This window comes from Callospermophilus lateralis, chromosome 1, assembly GCF_048772815.1.
Source record: "Callospermophilus lateralis isolate mCalLat2 chromosome 1, mCalLat2.hap1, whole genome shotgun sequence".
In the NCBI taxonomy this organism is placed as follows: domain Eukaryota; kingdom Metazoa; phylum Chordata; class Mammalia; order Rodentia; family Sciuridae; genus Callospermophilus; species Callospermophilus lateralis.
Genome location: NC_135305.1, coordinates 201,137,342 through 201,156,358, shown reverse-complemented (window position 1 = coordinate 201,156,358; position 19,017 = coordinate 201,137,342). Strand labels below are relative to the sequence as shown.

Sequence of the window (19,017 nt, the reverse complement as noted above, 5' to 3'; positions counted from 1 at the left end):
TGGTAGAACCACTTTGGAAAACTGGCCACGTCCACTATAAGTGAACACTTGCTCTCTGATGACTCGGCAATTGCACTCCCAGGTATGTGCCTGGCAGAAGTGCGTATAAATATTCACCCAAATTCATGCGCTAAAATATGCATAGTGCACTGTTCATAGTGAACCCAGGCTAGAAACTACCCAAACAAACCCTCACCATCAGCAAAGTGGACAAATGTCGATAGATTCCCATGATGACATTCTATATAGCAATGAGAACAAATACACTACAACAAACAGCAATTTGGGTGAATCTCACAAACACAAAGCTGATCCAAAGAATCCAAGCTTAAAAGAGTTGGTGCTTTATGATTCCATTTATTTATTTATTTGGTACCAGAGATTGAACTCTGGGGCACTCAACTACTGAGCCACATCCCCACTCCTATTTTGTATTTTATTTAGAGACAGAGTTTCACTGAGTTGCCTAGTGCCTCACCATTGCCGAGGCTGGCTTTGAATTTATGATCCTCCTGCCTCAGCCTCCCGAGCCACTGGGATTACAGGAGTGTGCCACCACGCCCAGCTCACAATTCCATTTTAAATAAACATCAAAACAAAGAAAAACTAGCAGAGAGAATTTGATGATATCACAGTAGTTAATCCTGGGGAAGGGTGGTAACAAAAGTGCAGGAAGAGAGAATGAGAGAGAGATGTAGATTGGCTTCCTTGTGCTGATTTTACAGATGGGTTCTACTGGGGGGAAGCCCTACAGCTGAATATTGAGAATGTACACATTTCCAACTGTAGGTTCAACAGAAGTAAAACATACATAGAAAAGCTGAGGACAGGGAAAAAAAAAAACAAAGTGCACAAACAACACGTATTTTACAAGGGTATGTATGTGCTTAAAGACCTACTTTCATCTATCAGAGAGGACGCCTTGTGTGGGGAGGTAATTAGCAGTGGGGTAACAGTAATGGGAAAGAAATACAGTAATACAAGAGAAGAATCTTGCACAGATCCACGCAACAATACGCTTAATCCACTTCCAGGTCTGAGGTGAGGGGAAGGGTGAGAAATAGGGAATACAGGTTTTAAAAAACCTTTGACCAACTACTAACTGCGGATTCTTCTCACCGCCTTAATTAAATAAGATCTGACACAAAGAGGGGAGCTGGCCAGAGCTTGGCATGGGTTACTTGTTTGAGGCACGGTCTCCAGGTGCCTTGCCCTTTCCTGCACTCTGCAGCTTCTGTCCACCCACCAGATGTGTTTTTATGGCTGACTCTCCACGGGGTCACAGCTTTGATTACTTCTCTTCCGTGGACTTCTCCCCACCTCCTTTAAGTCCCTGGTGAATGCCGATCTCTGGTTTAGTCCAGCTCTCCTGCAGGCTACATCGCATCCTCAGCACTAAGGAGGAATGTGGAAAGCCCACCTGTGCTGGCTTTCAGCACTGCCCCCCACCCCCCAGTACTTCTGTTCCAGCCCTCTCTTCTCCTTGGCCCAATGCCCATTTGCAAGTTTGAATCTTTATTCTGGGTTCAGACATCGGTGGTGGTGGAAGATCTCGGAAAAGGTGGAAGTTTCCTTCTACTGCACTCTCCTCCCTCCTAGTAGGTCTGAGCTTGGGAAGGCGTGTCCCATGTTCGAAACTGAAATGTTGACAAGGACCGAGTTTCTCACTCTCACCGCTAGTGGGAGCTGCTGGCTAACCTGAGGCCAGGCAGGGGCTATAGGCAGGCAGGAGATCTGTGGTCCATCTGTCTGACCGCCAGACATCCCGCCCGACTCAGAGCCAAAGGCCTGTGTCCTGAACTTTCCTGAAGACCGACTTTCTTACTGATCCCTTCTGCAAGCATGCGCAGCCCTTCTGTATACACATAAGGCATCCAGTGACCCTGAGAGCCCCACACCCAGGTCCCAAAGGGATACTGACACTCTCCCACCCCCACTTCTTCAAAATCCTAATAATAGAAGATCAGGTTCCAGCCTTTGGGCTTCCAAACCCAGCACCTGTTTTGCTCAACAAAACAGAAGCTTCTAGGAGCCTTGAAAATGTCCATAAAAGTAAAAAGTTACTAGAAAAATAATAAAGGCTGTGTGTGTGTGTTCATGTATATGTACATGGGTGTGCTCCTGTGATGGCACTGGGCAGTGGCCCAGTCCCAGGGAGACATGCACTGTCTCCCTGGGAGACAAAACCTGGTGGCCTGTCATTTTAAACAGAAGAGTGCTCCAACGTATTCTGAGTGTTACCCTGTCGATCTGCCTGGGTGTGTAAATTAATGTTTCTCTGTATGTAAATCTGTGCCCACATGTGAATGACTGAATCTCCTATGATAGAGTACTTGAGCGAGCGACTATACATGTCAGTAAGTGACTCTTTATCTCTGTATGTGTGCCAAGGAGAAGGCTGTACCCAGCTCAAGAGTGTATGTGTGTGTTTGTGTCGGGGTAGGTGTCTGTGTTTGTTGGTTACAAGCTTGATTCTGGGTCTGGCTGTGTGTTTGCTTCTGTCAGTACATGTGTGTCAGTGTGCCCATGTAGGTATCAACTATTGTGCAGGTTTCTGTATTGTACTGCATGTCTCTAGGAGAGTGTGGTTCTTTGTGTGTGTGTCAGGGTGCCAGGGGATGTATGTCTGAGCCCTGTGGGTGACACCGAGTTTATCAGTGTGTGACTGGCTCAGTGTCAGTGTGTGTCAATGATGTGTCTGTCTAATTCGGTGTGGGTGTCAGTGTGTATCTCATCTCTCTCAATGTGCATGTACGTGTGTGTGGCGGTGCAGGTATGCAGATGTGTGTCTGTCTCAGAATGGATGTCAGTGTGTGTCCAGTGGATGGGTGTCTGGCGTAGAGGGTCCCCAAGTCAGCGAGGAGATGTGTGTATATACACTCCCGCTTGTGCCAGGGTGCTTGCCGGTGTTTGTCGGCGTGTGCCTGTCCGTGCTTGCGTGGGTGGCTCTCTGTGGCGAAGCGTCCCCAGGTCAGTGTGCGTAAGCCAGCGTGTGTCTGTGTGTCTGTCCGGTGCCCGCGTGGGCGGCTGTCTATGGCAGGGCGTCCCCGGGTCAGCGTGGGGGTGTGCGCCCCGGCGAGTGCCGGCGTGTTCACCCTCCTAGCGGGCGGAGCGCCACGTGCGGAGCCCCGGGCGCGTCGCTCTGGGGCGGAGCCAGCCCGGGGCCCCAAGCCCCAGGCCGAGCCCAGGCGGGGCCCGCCCCCGACCCCGCCCCCAGCCCGAGCCCGCGCCGCCCGCCGAGCCCGGGAGCCCGAGCCGAGCCGCGGAGCCGAGACGGCGGCGGCGCCCGTGGGATGCGGGGATCGCGCCCCCGGGGCCGCTGAGCCTGAGCCCAGTGCCCCAAGCCCGTGCCGAGCCGAGTCCGCGCCGAGCCGCAGCCGCCCACCGCGGGGCCGGGCCGGGGGACCAGCAGGTGAGCGAGCGCCCCGGCTCCTGGCAGCCCTGGCCCGGCCGGAGCCCCCTGCGCCTGCCGCCGCCCAACTTTCCTCCCCGAGGGCCGGAGCTCCAGCCTCTGCGCGCCCCCTTCCCTGCCCAGGGTCCGGCTGGTCGCTCCCTCCCCGATCGGTGCTCCTGAGAGTGGAAACGGGGAAGAAGGGGCACAGGTCGCCCTGGCTGGAGGGGATCCCCCGGGGGCGTCTCTGATAGCCGGGTGCCTCCTTCCCCTTCCCTTTCCTTCCGGGTTTCCCTGTGCGCTGTCGAGGGCCGGGGGAGGGGGAGCTCCGGCCCCGGCTTCCCGGCCATCCCTGGCGCAGGCTCGGGGACAGTCTAGGTTTGGGACCCGGATTCCCGAGGCCGGAGACCCCAAGGTCAGAGCGGCGATGAGGCGCGCAATGAATGTGTTTCCAGAGACCGGGGGTGAGGGGGCTGACAGGATAGTACTGGGGATGGGGGGAGAAGGCCAAGCACCCTCTTTCCTTGGGCCCAGGGGATCCGTCCGCTGGGGCTATTCTCTCTGTTGGACGAGATCTCTGAGCGTCTTGAAAGGAGATCTCAGTGAGCGCTAATGGGAGAGAGATCTACGTGTGTGCCCCATCTCTGGGCGCTTGGACCACGAAGAGATCTCGGCACCCTCTGACACCCCAAAGTACCCGCATCGCTGCTATCTGATCTCTGCCCTGCGAAAGCGAAGAGATTTCTGGGTGCTGAGATTCGGGAGAGTTCTCTGCCCTCCTAGCTCTGACCTGGACAGATTGACGCTCCCTGACAGGAGGCGGCTCTTGACCTCTGTGCTATTTGATCGTCTCTGGTGGCGCCCTGGGAGAAAGTGGAGGTGCCTAGCCTTGTCTGAGGGGCCAAGGTCTGGTGGGGGCAGAGGTGGGGGTAGGGGTGGCCGCGGCGGTGGTGGTGGTGATGGGGGCAAGGCTGGGGCCAAGGCCCGGCTGTAGGCCTGCCTTGCAGACACCTGTTGGAGGGCAGCGCACAGGCACAGCAGCGGCCATGGCAGAACTCACTCTTCCCTTTCCTGCCTTGAGCCTGGCTGGGCCATGGTATCCAGTTGGGGTCCTGGGATGGCTTTCCGTTCCCCAACTGTTTGCTTACCCCTGAGACTCCAAGCACCTCTCCCGGTGAGCAAGACAGAACCATCCAGACAGACACACCTCATGACCTCCACTATGCCACATCACCACAGCTCTCTCCCAAGTTCCCACCAGGCCTCAGGACCTAGAGGGACCCTGAGCAGCAGAGGTCCAGGCTAAGAAGAGTCAGGGCCCTTGATTCTGCCCTCCACTCCCATCTCCTTGACTTCATCTTCTCCCAGTTAGAATTAGGCAGGTGTACATGAGTGGTGGTAATGAGTGGCAAGGTGGAATTAGGATGAGACAGGTTGCTGTCCCAAGAGCGCACGGCTGGGGCGGGGTGGAGGGGATCTAGAGACAGGGTGTGGAGCAGAGATTCATTGCTAGAATGGACAAAGTGCTGAAAAGAGCTTTTTAAAACTTTTCATCTAACCTTATCACCACCACCACATTGTCAAAGTGGGGAAATCAAAACCCCGAGGGGGTCAAGGACTTATCCAAGGTCACAGAGAAAGCATTAGATTGTGGGCACCACTCAAGGTGAAGATCCCTTGAAGTCCATTTCCCCAGGGGCCCAATGGGCCTAGAACTAACCAATAAGGATCTGAGGAGAAAGAGAAGTGGCCCCAAGGTGCCAAGAACCACATTCAGCCCAGTGTGGCATGGGCAGCTGATGCACTCCAGGGCGCTCAGCCTGGCGTTGTGTGGTGATCAAAGCTACTCTGGAAAAATTCCAGGATTGACTCATTCAGCCTGAAGAACAAGCTTGAAGGAATGGTGGGAAGCACCAGAGACAGCTGGGAATGGAGGAGCAGGGGAGGCTGGTACCCAGGCAATCCAAAGAGCAGGGAGTCCTGAGGGCAGCCTAGGACAGTGATAAATAGCAGTTTCGATTTCACAGGGACTAGTTCCTGTTGATCCTTGGGAAGGTTTCTTGAAGGATTTGCAATGGTAAAAGTATGTCCCCAGAGCCCACTCAAAGGAGGAGTGATTACCTTTGAACAGGAAAATCAGGGTTATCTTTCTAGCAAAAAATAAACCTTCCAAGCATGGTCTGGTGGTGCACACCAGTAATCCCAGCCACTTGCGAGGCTGAGGCAGAAGGATTACAAGTTCAAGACCAGCCTCAGCAACTTATCGAGATCCTATCTTTGCAAGATCCTATCTCAAAAAAAGAAAAAAAATAATAATAACTTTCCACCTGGGTTTTGAAGGGTGAATAGGAGTTTTAAGGTGAGACCAGCACACTTTAGCCATCATAACCAATATGTACAAAAGTACTGAGATGTGAAACAGCACAGTTATTAGTTGAGTGATCTGCTGGGTCCTCTGGTGTGAGGGAGAAAAGAACAAAGTAGAAGCCAAGATCACCGTCACAGGGACCCTTATCACAGGAACCCTTATGAGCTATGTTCAAGAACTGGGAATTTATCCTCAGTAATGGTACTAAAAATAGTAACATTGACTGAGCGCTTTCTCTGGGCCAGGGATGCGCCGTGCACTTTACAAGTGCATAAACCCTGGCAGCCAGGACAACAATAATGGCCATTTTGCAGATGGTGAAACTGGAGGCTCAGAACTTGCTCACTGTCACACATCTACCAAGTGGCAGACCTTGGGTTTGAGCCCCAGTGTCACTGTATCTGCTCTGCAATATGCCAACCTCTCCAGGGCAGACCATAGGTGCCAACCAGAGTCTTTCAGTTGAAGGAGAGGTGACAGGCAAGTTAGCACAGGTGACAGAGCCATCTTCCTTCTCCACTAAGGAATATGCTCTCTGCCATCCCTGACTTTGGCGCTCACCCAGTGAGGTGTACTGTCCCCATATCACCCTGTGAGGCGGGATAGGCAAATGAAGTCTAGTTGACAAACTTGATGGAGAGCAAAGGTAAAGTGACCTCTCAGGCTCTGCCTTGAACCTGTCGTCCTTCTAGGGAGAGATACTAACATCCAGCAGGGAGTTGGAGGGAAGGATCCAAGAAGGAATTGTGTTCCAGAAGGAGATCTGGGCTGGAGGTGGGAACTTGGAGCGGCCAGCAGAGGCTGGTCATTGGAGCCACAGTGGTGAATTAGATTGCCCAGGGAGAGTGCTTGATTCTCAGTCCTGGTGACACTCACCACACTTGGAAAGCTGTATATAACAATACTCGTGCACAGGCTGTTCCCCCAAGCATGCCAGTTCATCTGGTTCTGGAGTGGAGCTTGGGGGCATCCGTAGCTTGAAAGCATCCAGGTGGTTCCAATGGGGTATAGAGAGTGAGAGGAAGGAGAGTGGGGTCAAGAGCCCAGAAGCACTTCAACAATGGAGGCAGAAGTGGGCAGAGGCCGGAAGGAGCAACCAGAGTGGCAGCAGGAAAACCAGGAGTCCCCTGACCTTTCTACTGAGAGACTTCAGAAAATACCTTCTGGAGGCCAGGCATGGTGGTGCACACCTGTAATCCCAGCAGCTTGGGAGGCTGAGGCAGGAGGGTCACAAGTTCAAAGCCAGCCTCAGCAACTTAGTGAGGCCCTAAGCAACTCAGCGAGACCCTGTCTCTAAATAAAAAAATAAAAGGGGACAGGGAATGTGGCTCAGTGGTAAAGCACCCCCTGGTTCAACCCCCAATACAAACAAATAAATAAAAACATATATTTTTTTAAAAAACTGCCTCTGGTGGGAAGTTCATGGATAGATATAAAAAAAAAAAAAAAAGTATAAGTGATTTAAAAAGAAGTTCCCATTAGACTGAGCAACAGTGAAGGTGCTGTTGACCTTGGCAGGAGAAATTCCGCTCCCAGTGCCACAGAACGTGGTGCCCCTCACAGACAGTTCTGGTGAATGAATGAATTGGTGGGAAGGGAAGCCAGATGGAGCGGGTTGAGGAGTGAGAACGAGGTGGAGACAGCATGTGTAGACAGCACTTTCAAGGAGCTTGATGGTTGAAGAGGGAGGAGAAAGATAAAGGGGAGCTGGCCAGAGGTGGGGTCCAGGGAGAGCTTTAGGGAAAGCCTGACGTGGACCCTCTAGCAGGTGTGTTCTGCAGCCTACCCGTGGGCAGGCACTCATGGGGAAAAGCCTTTCCCCCAGATTGAGGGGCCGGATGTCTGCAGCTTAAAACCGTGCACAATCGGTATAAAGTTGTCCTGTTTACTCATGGAGCCAGTCAGGAAGCCCCAGGTTAAGTGTTTCTTCCTGTGAACCCCAAGAAAGGCTGCAATGGTGGGGCTAGGCAGGGGAGCAGCCCTTGCTCTGGTAAGAGAAGGGTATTCCAAAAAAATGTATTCAGAGACAAGGACACGTGATGAGGTTGTCTAGGGCAGGTATCCAGGGTGACAAAACTGGGAATGGAAGGGCTGGGGTAAAAGTCCTGTGGCCGAACCTCAAAGGAGGCAGAGGGAAGAGAAGGCCAGTGAGCTGCCTGCGGGCAGAGGCTCAGGGAGCAGCCAGGGAGCAGATCAACTACCAGGATGGCAGAGGTGGCAGAGTGAGCCTGGGTTGGATGCCCCTGCCTCCTTCTAGCCCAGGATGGCCTAACATGGAGTTCAGCCTGGGGTGGTGAGGGAGAGCCTGGAGAGGACATTCAACACCTACTTTGTGCCATGGAAGATTCTAGAAGGTATCCCAAACAGATAAAATAACTACTCTCATGAGGTTTTTGCATGTTAGTAGAGTAAGACAGACTGGATATCACTAAACAAATAAGTACAGAAGATAATTTTAGTGAGTGCTATCAAGGAAATGAAACAGGGGTTGGAGACAATAGGACTGGCTAACCAGGAAATGCCTCTTGAAGTAGGAAACTGATCTGAGACCTGAATAACAAGAAGGAACCAATACTTAAGAGATCTGGGAAAAGAATTTTGAAGCGGAAACTACCCGTGCAAAGGCCCTGAGGCAGGAACCAGCTAGTGGGCTGGCGGCTGTGGCAGGAGCAGAGGAAATGGGGTGGGGATGAAGAGGTGCTGTGCCTCACTCATAACCCCCACCCTCTCAGTGGACTGCCCCTTCGGCTACACACAGCTTACACCACTCTCCTCCCTGGCAGCAGTTCCTGGGAATGAGTCTATTTTTAGACACAACTCTCCTCTCCGTGGGCCTAGAACATACCGTGTCTTTTTAAGATGATCAATATGGAATGGCACTATTTATAGAGACCCCACGTCAATTCCTGAGGCCTGGGACCCCCCAGATAGGGGAGGAAGTCCAGCGACCAGGCTTTGTGGGGACGGGCACCACAACTGGCACAACCTTGGGGACATCTGACATAGATTCTTTACAACTTGTGTCACCTTCTCTGCTGGGTCTGCCCTCACCTCTTCCCTGCAGAGTCACCTCTGTGGGCGGGGGGGGGGGGGGGGGGGAACCAGGTCCCAAAGCCTCCTCCAACAATTTCATTTCCTGAAGGGGGACTGATATACCCTGTCTCCCCCACCCCAGTTGTGACTGTTAGAGCCACAGTCTGATGTGACAGTTTGTCAGCCGCTTTGGTTCAGCCTCCTCTTTTCTTTCATCTCTGGAGGGGCAGACAAGGATCCTGAGGACCCGCAGGCCCTCCCCGGTTTAACCCCGGGGGCCAGAAGGCGATCCGTCAGGACAGGCAGAATGCAAGGTCACGGTTGGAGGCTTGGGCTCCCCAGTGGGAGGTCTGTGCGGATCAGAGCAGCCAGGAAGGCCTCCCGGAGGAGGTGCGATTGGAGCCCAGCTGTGGAGGAGGCACAGGATTTGGAAAGGGATGGGATTGTGTCTCTGAGGCCGTTGTCGGGAGAGAATGTTTATGATCTGAGGCTGGAGTTCTCTCGCTCCTCTTCAGTGTCTTCTGGTTCAGTCTCCCAGGGAGGCAGTGGAAAGTGGAGTCCCCACAGGAGTATTAGCAGAGGGGCAGGAGGGCGGCGTCTGTGTGCATCCCGGCAGGTCCCTCACCCTCCCGCAGATCCTCTGTCCTAGGTCCTCGCGCTGCTGGCCTCACACCCGGGGGAGGCCGAGGGCCGGCGCTGCCCACCCCGAGGCTCAAGGTCACCCGGGGATGCGGGGGCGGAGCTCAGCCCAGGGCCACGCCCTTTGCCCCGGGAGCCTGAGCTTTCTGGGAATGGATTTTGAACCGTGGGAAGGGCCTTTCTGGCGGGTTATTGATTCCTCGAAGGGAAGGCCTGGTGAAGGAAGGGGCTGGCGCAGAGGCAGGTTTCCAAGAGAGGTAATCTGACTTCAGGCACCGAACCCACTCTCAGGCTACAGTAGCCATCCCCCACACCTACCTGGGACCGGGCTGGGACGTGCCAGGACGATCTAAGGGGTGGATCAGACCAGGGGAGGGACCAGCCCAGCCGATCAATACCGCCTGCCTAACCATCAAAGTCCCAGCCTCCTCCCTCCTCAACCCAGGCAAAAAGCAGCAAGGGGACCCAGACAGCCCCTCCCGGCTGCTCAGCTCTGCCGCCCCTGAGTTCATTCCCTGCTGGGCCAGGGCCCCACCCAGGGGACACCAGCCGGGGTGGGATGGGGGATGCCGGGAGGCTAAGGGACAAAGGCCTGACCACCAAAGTAGAGCTCAGCGGAAGATGCACAGGCTCTCAGCCGCAGGCCGATGGCAGCGCCAGCCCCGCCGCCTTGCTGGGTCGGATTCAGCACAGACTGCCAGTTAAATAAAGCCACAGCTAGTTGCCAACAGAACTGGAAACCCAGGGAAAGCCCCCACTCACTGGCTGAGCCCGGGTGCCTATTAGAGGTATAATTGCTGCACTTCCGTTTCAAGAACTGTCTGAGGGAAGGAGGGGGGGGGAAGACACTCCCTATGAATCCTTGGGGGCCTACCGTCCTCAGAGATAACTGGACTTTGGGCCCCTTCCGGTCCTCGCTTTTTGGATCCAATTAAGAACTTGTCCCCAGAAGAGTTTCTTGTGCTCACATTGCATTGCACAGGTATCTTAGCTGGCACTCGCCAAAAAGAAAAAAAAAAATTGTCAAAAACATTATGTGAAGCAAAAGCAAACTGACACAAAAGAGCCCATATGCGTGAAGTTCTAGAACAGGCAAAACTAATCTGTGGTGCTAGAAATCAGAGCAGGTGTCGGAAAGGGACAGAAGGGGACTTTTAGAGTAAGGGGAGTGTTTACTATCTTAATTGTGGTGGCAGTTAACAGGTTTCGTCGAAACCCATCCAACTCTGTGTCTAAATTGTGCATTTCCTTGCATTTAAGTTATACCTTAATTTAAAGCAGTGTTAAGGAAAAAGGGTTGCATATTGAGTCATACTGTGTTGTGGGACATTTTTGTGGCAGAGATTTAGTGTCTTGGATTGACTTATCTCCCTCTGGGAGATGAGACCCCAAAGGGTAGCCCCCCCCCACCGTTTCCTCTGGGGGTGTGTCTTATCTCCCTCAATGCACACAGTAGGTGCCTCATAAAAGCCTCTGTTGCCATGGCGTCCATGCAGTTCCCCAAAGAAGGCCTTTTTTCAGCTCAGGAATAAAGAAAAATGAGTTGGAAGGAACTGGGCTAGAGAGAGGATGCTGATTGCAGTCTCATGGGCACCAGTGTGCAAGAGTGTTCCATGGGGCCTCTTTCTGGTGGGCACCATTCTGCCCTGACTATGTGTGCTGTGTAAGGGTAGACACCTGGTTTGGGGGTCTAGGGTGAAAGTGCCCCTGGATGGCTGGGCTGCCCCTCCCCCGCCCTGTCACTGTGGTCTCAGCATATTAGATCCTCCAGGTCTCCACCCTGGACCCTCTGGGTCTGGCAATGATGGGTCCTGGCCACAAGTGCGGTGCCATTCAGTGTACTATAGATCCCCGCGGCTGACAGGGAAGACCAGGACCTGGAGGAAGAGGGTGCGGTGTGCCCTGTAGAAGGGTTTCCTGAATACTTGGGGAGGTTGCAGTCCCCTGACCTGGCACCCAGACACTGTTGAACAGTGGATGCAGTGAATGTGCTGCTATCAAGCCCTGACCCTTGACCCCCATTCTTGCTGTGGGGGAAGGGGTGAGGAGGGAAAAGGGGGGCGAGCAGCACTTTAGGGGCACTCAAACCAGTCTGTCCTTTTGAAGTGGACTAAATGCAGGGCTGGGGCTGACAGTGCCAGTTTTCTCCTCAGCTTCCACCCCTCAAGGGGGCTCTGGTCTCCAAGACCCCCCTGTTCATTCCTGTAGGGGAATCACTTGGCAGGGCGAAAATGGGCGGGGTTTTTCCCTGTCTGCTGAATTAGCCAGCGCTACCCAGAGTGTTGGAATAAATGAGATGCAAATGTGTGTAAATGAGGGCATCCCCAGCTTCTGGGGTGGGCGTGTTCGCCTGGGAGAGGGATGGGGGTGATTCTGCAGGACTTCCCAAGATTGCTGGAGGCTGGATTGGGACCCCGGAAGGAAAGCCCCCTCAGAGGGCTCCAGCTCCTCAGGGCAGGCTCCAGACTGCACAGGGTTAATGCTTGTGCAGTCTCAAAGGAATAGAGCCTGCAGGGAGCCGGTTAGCTGAGGCCCTTGTGCAAGGATGTGTCAATGTGCCTTTGATCTGGGAGCAAGGACCTGAATACACAGGCCACGAGCACCAGCTGGCACCCCCACGGAGTCTTTGTCCAAGCTGTTACCCCGGAGAGGAGAGCAGGACGTGCAGATAATTGCCTGGGCAGGAAGGATGGTCTGAACACACTGTGGACCCCTCCCCCTTCCACTGCACCACCCCATCCTGTGGCTTGAGCCTCCATAGCCACCCACAGCCACTGCCAGAAACCAGGTGGCACTTCCTGGTCTGCCTGGACAACTCTCCTTCAACCCATCTCCACCCCTCCGACATCCCCACCCCCACCTCATCCCCAGAGGCCAGCCTGAGGCATGGCTCCAGAGCAGGTGGCTTTCTATACTGGTTTAAGGTCTGGTAGCCCAAACGCTTCATCAGTGGCTTCCAACAGGAATATAACATGAGCCACAAATGCAAGTCACACATGTAATTTTAGATTTTCCTACCAGCCACATTTAGAAAAGTAAAAAGAAACAGGTGAAATCAATTTGAACATGCTTTATTTAATCCAGTATATTATCAAGTTCAATGGTAGCTTTTTTTTTAACTTGTAATCAATATTAAAAATTGTTAATGAGCTGGGCGTGGTAGCACATGCCTATAATCCCAGCAGCTCCAGAGGATGAAGCAGGAGGATTGCAAGTTCAAAGCCAGTCTCAACAATTTAGCGAGGCCCTAAGCAACTCAGCAAGACCCTGTCTCAAAATAAAAAGTAAAAAACCAAGGACTGGCCATGTGACTCAGTGTTGCAGTACCCCTGGATTTAATCCCTCATACAGGAAAAAAAAATATTAATGAATTAGTTGGCATTTTTTGACTCCTACTAAGCCTTCCAATTAATATGGGTTCCCAGCAGCATGTCTCTGTCCCTGCTAGCCATGTTTCAATTGCTTGGTAGCCACACACAGTGAGTGGCTACCCTGTTGGACAGGGTCAGAGCTGGAGAGAAAACTGCTAGGGAATCTTTTCTTTCAGGAAAACTGCTGATTCTGGGCATGGGCAGAAATCGGCCAGGTCTCCCTGGGAGCATCTGCCCGGGCGTGGGCATGGGCCAAGCCAGCCTCCGCTGAGGCCAGTAGCTGACTCTTAGCCTTGGAGTGTGTGTGTGTGTATGTGTGTGTGTGTGTAGGGGGCGGGGAAGGGGGGTCCCAGACCTGCTCAGTCCAAACTGGTGGCCACAAGTAAGCCACACCCCTTCCTCCCAGTTCTGTGCCCTCTGAAGTACAGGCAATGTCGTGCAATAGTTAGACTTCAAACAGACTGAGAGACTGACTTACTCTAAGCATCAGATTTCCCATCTGTAAAAGGAGGATAATGAACACAACCCCCTTCCTAGGATTTTTTTGCGAGGATGAAATGAAGTAATCCACAACAGTGCTTAGTGCCATGCTGGGCTCAGAATGAACATGGAACACTGTTGGGCTAGCCCTTTGTCAGTGCTCACTCCAGCTCAGAGTTGGGGCAACTGAGGTCCAGAAAGGGGATCAGGGTCACAGTGTGGGTTTTCGTTCATTCCGTCATCCATCAGGCTCTTACAGGCACCTCACTGGGTTGGGTTCCCTTTAGGGGCTCAGTACAAACCCCAAAGGGGGAAAGTGTATGTGGAAGCAAACTCTACCCTGCCATAAAATGCATATGGGAATTCAAGTGTGCCAGGAGCTCGGAGAGGAGAAGAGCCAGCCAGGCAGGGAGGGCTGGTGAGGAAGGGAGGCCCTCTGAGCTGGATCTCGTATGAGAATAATAATAGAGCTCTGTGCCACATAACAGTGTCAACAACGGACTACATAAACAGCGGTGGTCCCAGGATTTTGTAATGAAGCTGAAAAATAGCTGTCACCTAGTGGTGTTCATAGCCACCGTTGTATTGGCAGTTCCTGACCTTGAGTGTGCAGAGAGGCTGGAGTGTGTGTACCCGCTGCACCGCCAGGCACATAGAGCACAGCACATACAACTATGTGTAGAGTGTGATACTTGACAACAAAGGGTCGCCTTACTGATTTATGTATTTACCATATTTTTGTCATTATTTTAGAGTGAACGCTTACTTATAGAATAAAGTTTACCATATAACAGTAGGCCGTGTTATGTCGTACAGTTCATGTAAATCTCCTTTCTCTATTGTATCAAGAGGCCATGTTGAGTTCAGGGGCTGAAGGTGTAGCTCAGTGGTATAGCGTGTGCATTAGCATGTTGTGAGGCCCTAGGTTCCACCCCAGCACCAAAGTAAGGGCAGAGGGGAGAGGCCATGTAGAATGATTGATCGTCACCATCTAGGTTTGTGTAAATATAGTCTATGGTGTTCACACAATGACGGAAGTGCCTAATGATGCTTTTCTCAGAACCTATCTTCATTGTTAAGTGACACATGATCGTAATGACAGCCGTAACCACCATGTTAATAGCAACCGATCTATTCAGTGAATGCGCTCTGTGTGCCAAGGTTGGGAGAATATCAATACACTTCTGCCTCACAACAGTCCCGGGAAGTGGGTACTATTAGAAACCCCACTTTGCCAATGGGAAAACTAAGCTGGAGAAAATCAATTCCCCTGCCCGAGAATACAGGCAATTAAGGAGCCAGGACCCAAGTTCACGTAGGCAAACTAGCTTCCAAGACACAGCCCTGACCACTTCCTCCTCCCACATAAGGACAGGAAATCTTCAAGAGAGGGAAGTGGGGGGGCCAGAAGGGGAGGCAGAGACAGATACAGGGGCAGGCTCTCTGGCCCAGGTGTCTTCTCATTGCCATTCTCGGCAAGTGTGCGTGGAATCTCTGGGGACTTCATTTCCTCATCACCACCTGTTGACTTGGGATCTGTCACCTTGAGAAGAAAAGTATTCTATGAAATCATCCGTAGGAACTTGTACACAGATGCTGAGTAAATGTTCCCCTCAACCATTGAGTTAATCCAATGAGCCCCAAGTTGAGGTGTTCATGAGCATGTTCTCCTCAAATAAGACAGGAAGTTGCCTGATGTGTGCAAGGGCTACAGATCTTCATGGGATTTCGGCACTGAGGCCCCAGAGTGAGGAAGGTCCCTAGTTCTCATGTCAGCACTTGGCATCTTGTGGGTGACTTGTCAGACTTCCCTCAATCCCATCCTCCTGTCCCTGGTGTGGTCAGTCTAGAAGTGCCCATCTTCCCAGTGTGTCCCATCAACCTGAGCAGAGGACAAACCCTATGCTCACATGTGGCATGTGACCAGGGTGTTCCCAGGGAACCACCAAGCCTCCACCTTGGGTGGTTCCGTACCTGCTCGGGGGGGCGTTCACACCCTCTCCCTGAACCTCTTCTTTGGGAGCAGAGGAAGGCAGAAGAGAAGTGCCCCAGAATGAGGCAAAAGTGGTCCTGAGGCAGATTGTGGGCCCGGGCTGGTAGGTGCCCCAGTCCAAGGTCACCAGACTGCCAGGCAGGAGAGAGGAACCCAGAGTAGAGGAAGCCAGCAGAGATTTCCGAGGAAGCCTGGGAGCCACTTCCACAGCGCTTTGCATAAATTTACATGGCAAAGAATATTCTTTGCATGCTGGGTTCCAGAGGCTCTGATTCCAAGGCGACCAAAATGCCAGACATGACTCAGGACGCTGGTGTGTGCCTGTCTTGGGGATCTGGGTTTGAAGTGGGCAGGGAGGGGCTGCAAGGAGCTAGAAGACCAGAGCTTGTTCCCAACCATCTTGGCTTGCCCAGAACTGAGAGATAACTTGGGATGCAGGTATTTTAAGTACTAAAACTGGCAAAGTCCCAGGCAAATCTGGACAAGTCAATCATCCTACATCAGTCCCCCAACCCAGACAGTGCCCATGGCTGCACTCCAGGCTGCCAGGCTGATGTGTTCCATGTCACAGCACTGAAAGCACCATCCATGGGTCATTAGCCGCATGCCCACCTCAGCAAGGCTGATTGAGAAGACACTTCAGGAGGCCAGTTCCTGCTGTAAACCATGATCTCCCCCCACCCCCCGCCTCACCCCCGCCCCCAGCCATCTCTGTCTTGGTGATTCCCACCTCATAATGCAATCCAAAGGTTAGAGGAGTTCCCCGCCCCACCCTAAGAAGAGGTGAGGTGAAGACGAGACAGTGAAGATCATCTCCAGGGACTGTCAAGAAGGGGCAAAGCCTGGGTGTGGAGATGTGGAGGAGGCAGGGGGACATGAGTGAGTGGACAGTCAGAGGTATCTGGGAGGAGGTCGGGTAACAAAGAGAGCGGGAGGTAACTCTGCAATCACACAGGGCACAGAGAGTGGAAATGTTGGAGTCACAGAGTGAGGTGGAAGGAAAAGGAAAGGTAGGGGTTACCAGGGGGGCATGGTTGGGTCTAGACAGGGATGAGAAGGCCTGGCCCAGGGCAGTGGCTTTGGGGATGGAAGTGATAACAATAGGTGGGACTGGAGGGCTTGGGGTCAGAGTCAGAAGAAAGGGTGTCAAGAGGAACCAGTTTGAAAAGGAGGATTCACTAACTTTCCAGAGCCAGTGGGACCTAGGGAAAGATGTGCCCAATAACCAGAGGCAGATGAGCATGGGGCAGGAAGGAGTGGGGCTTCCCGAGAGTGAGGCTGAAAGGACTGGGGAAACTTGCCTAAGCAGAGTGGTCAGATGGAAGGGCTGTCCCATCCTAGAGAGCAACTGTGGAGCTGGTGCAGAGGGAGAAGCTGGCGTGGGCCAGGGGAGCAGCATGCAGTGCTGGCATCTAGGGGGAGGGTGGCTGTGGTCTTGGATTCCAATGATCACTGCAGCCTCCCCATTGTGGACCCTTCCTAATCAGCAGGTCTGACCTCCCAGGCCTAAGGGGTGTGGCTGAGCATCCTCTGGCCGCCTGGGCCCTTCTCACCCTGACATCACTGGTAACCCTGCAGCAGCGGGGCTCAGCCAGGCGTGGCCAAAGCAGGGCGTGGGCCCGGGGCTGCTGAAGGAAGAACAGGGCCCGAGCCAGGTGCAGGGAACAGGAGAACAAGGCGGAAATGGATCCTGCCACCCACCAGGAGCAGCCAGGGACAAAGAAGGCTCTTGGCAGGTTTACTTTGGAACCTGAAGCTGCCTGGCTGCTGGGGAGCTGGGAACTTCATCTGGAATCTGGTTTCAGCTGCTTTCCCGGGAGGCCCACACCCCTCCCAGGCCAGGGCCCTGAGAGTGTGGATGTTGTGCTGGAGGCCAGCTGAGACAGACCCTTCTTGGGACCCAGGACCCCATCGTCAGGGCTTCCAGTGAAGGGGAACTAAAGAGGGTGAGGTAGTGCTTGGGCATGTGAACCTACACGCCCCCCATAACCTCTGCGCATCCTCCAAGACCTGGTGCCTGCCTCTACCTCTCCCACGGGGTAATGCAAGCCTCAGAATGGAATCTGTCAGACCCAAGGGGGCGCGGGCTGGGGCCCTGAGGCTAGACTTTCTCCTGGGAGAGCCTTCAGTGCCATTCTCCAGGGTGGCCAAAAGAAAGGCAGAAGAGGGGTGGGGGTGGGGGGATGGTGAAAACATCAGAGAATCCCAGGAATGACTTGAGGGTCTCCTCATTCATCTTCCTCAACACGCAGATAAGGAAAGTGTGGTGTAGAGGAGGGGACCCAAGGGTCAGCCATTCAGCAGGGACTACTGCAGGTGGGTGAAGCTCAGCTCAGAATCACATTTTTCAAGTCAATAAAATACACAGCATAAAATACACAGGAAACCAATTGTATTGAGTGCAACTATCAGAACACTTGAAAACCAATCTTTGTTAATGTGTGTGCTGCTTTATTAATGTCTTAAATAAGATCGAGTTGCTGGCGTAAGTACTATGATTTTAAAGTAGCGGTGAATAATTTTTGATATACAAGCAGCCACTGTGATGGCTCAGAGGAAGCTGCAGTTTCTTTTGGTCACAGATACTGCTAACCCTCTGTTCCATCGCCTGTGTTCATAAATGAAAGAAATTTGAGTTGAAGGTGAATGAGACGGGGATGTGATTTCTCTCCAGAATCCTTTCCCCATCCCTCCAAGGAATCTGTTACCAACCCCTGAACTACGGAGTCGGGCAAAATTCATCCATACCCTTAGCAGTCAGGAGAGTGGTTACCCTTGTTGAAGGAGGGTAGTTAGTAACTGGAAGGGGACCCAGGAGGGAGGGAGTGGGAACCATCTCCTTCTTTGTCAGGGTTCTGGTTACCAGGTGTGTTCAGTTTGTGGAAATTCATCCACCTGTACACTTAATGGGCACCTATCTGCATGGATCGTTTATTTCAATACAAATTACAAACACATCTTTGCTAGAACAGACGTATATGCAGGTGCAAGCTCCCTTCCCCTCTCCCCCTCTCTCTCCATTCACACACACACACACACACACACACACACACACACACACACAACTTTTGCCAGTGTGTACCAGTGAGCCTGTGCACATCCACAGGTGTGTGTGTGTCTCCAGAACCCTTGCAGGCATATGTACACAGATGGATACAGTCAGACAGAGAGCACTATTTTTAACAAATAATTCCAAGCTTAAGGGGTGGCTTCCCAATTTACAGAACCAGTGATTGCTCACAGGGGAGAGGGTTGCCCTGCAAGGGGCTGCTGTCATCCAGCCTGTTTTTTGTGTTTTGTTTTGTTTTTTTTTTTAATAAAAAGAATAATAACCTTAATGTTTTTGCAAGCTCATCATTAAGAAAATCAAGCAATGAAGAAGAGTTTAAAATTACTCAAACTTCTCCCCAACTAAGGCGAAAAAGAGCCATAATTCCCATTCGGTGACAAGTGTTATGGAAGTCTCTGTGTTCACTCAGAGAAGGAAGGTAGACAGGAAAATGCTTTTATGAAGTGGAAACCCACTCCCTCGCCTGCTATTTTTAACGGAGATGCTCCTTTAACTTCATGTGAATGAAACACAAAAAAGATGCAGAGGATGGGATGGTCCATGACTTCCGCCCTCCCGCCTCCCTCCACACATTCCAGGCTGCACTTCCCTGGGGACAGAGGCACCCTTCTGAGGCCAGGCTGTCTTGTTTGCTCCCTGTTTACCTGCCACTTGGCCAAGTGCCTGCAACCC

General features: G+C 52.6%; 1 protein-coding gene across 1 annotated transcript in view; it reads left to right on the top strand.

Annotated features, from left to right (window-relative positions):
- Positions 1 to 3,312: 3,312 nt before the first annotated feature.
- Positions 3,313 to 19,017, top strand: part of Scn5a (sodium voltage-gated channel alpha subunit 5) — a 95,389-nt gene continuing 79,684 nt past the window's right edge. The window contains exon 1 of the mRNA XM_076869103.2: positions 3,313 to 3,412. The gene's annotated coding sequence lies outside the window, so the exon portion shown is untranslated. The remainder of the gene's footprint in view (positions 3,413 to 19,017) is intronic.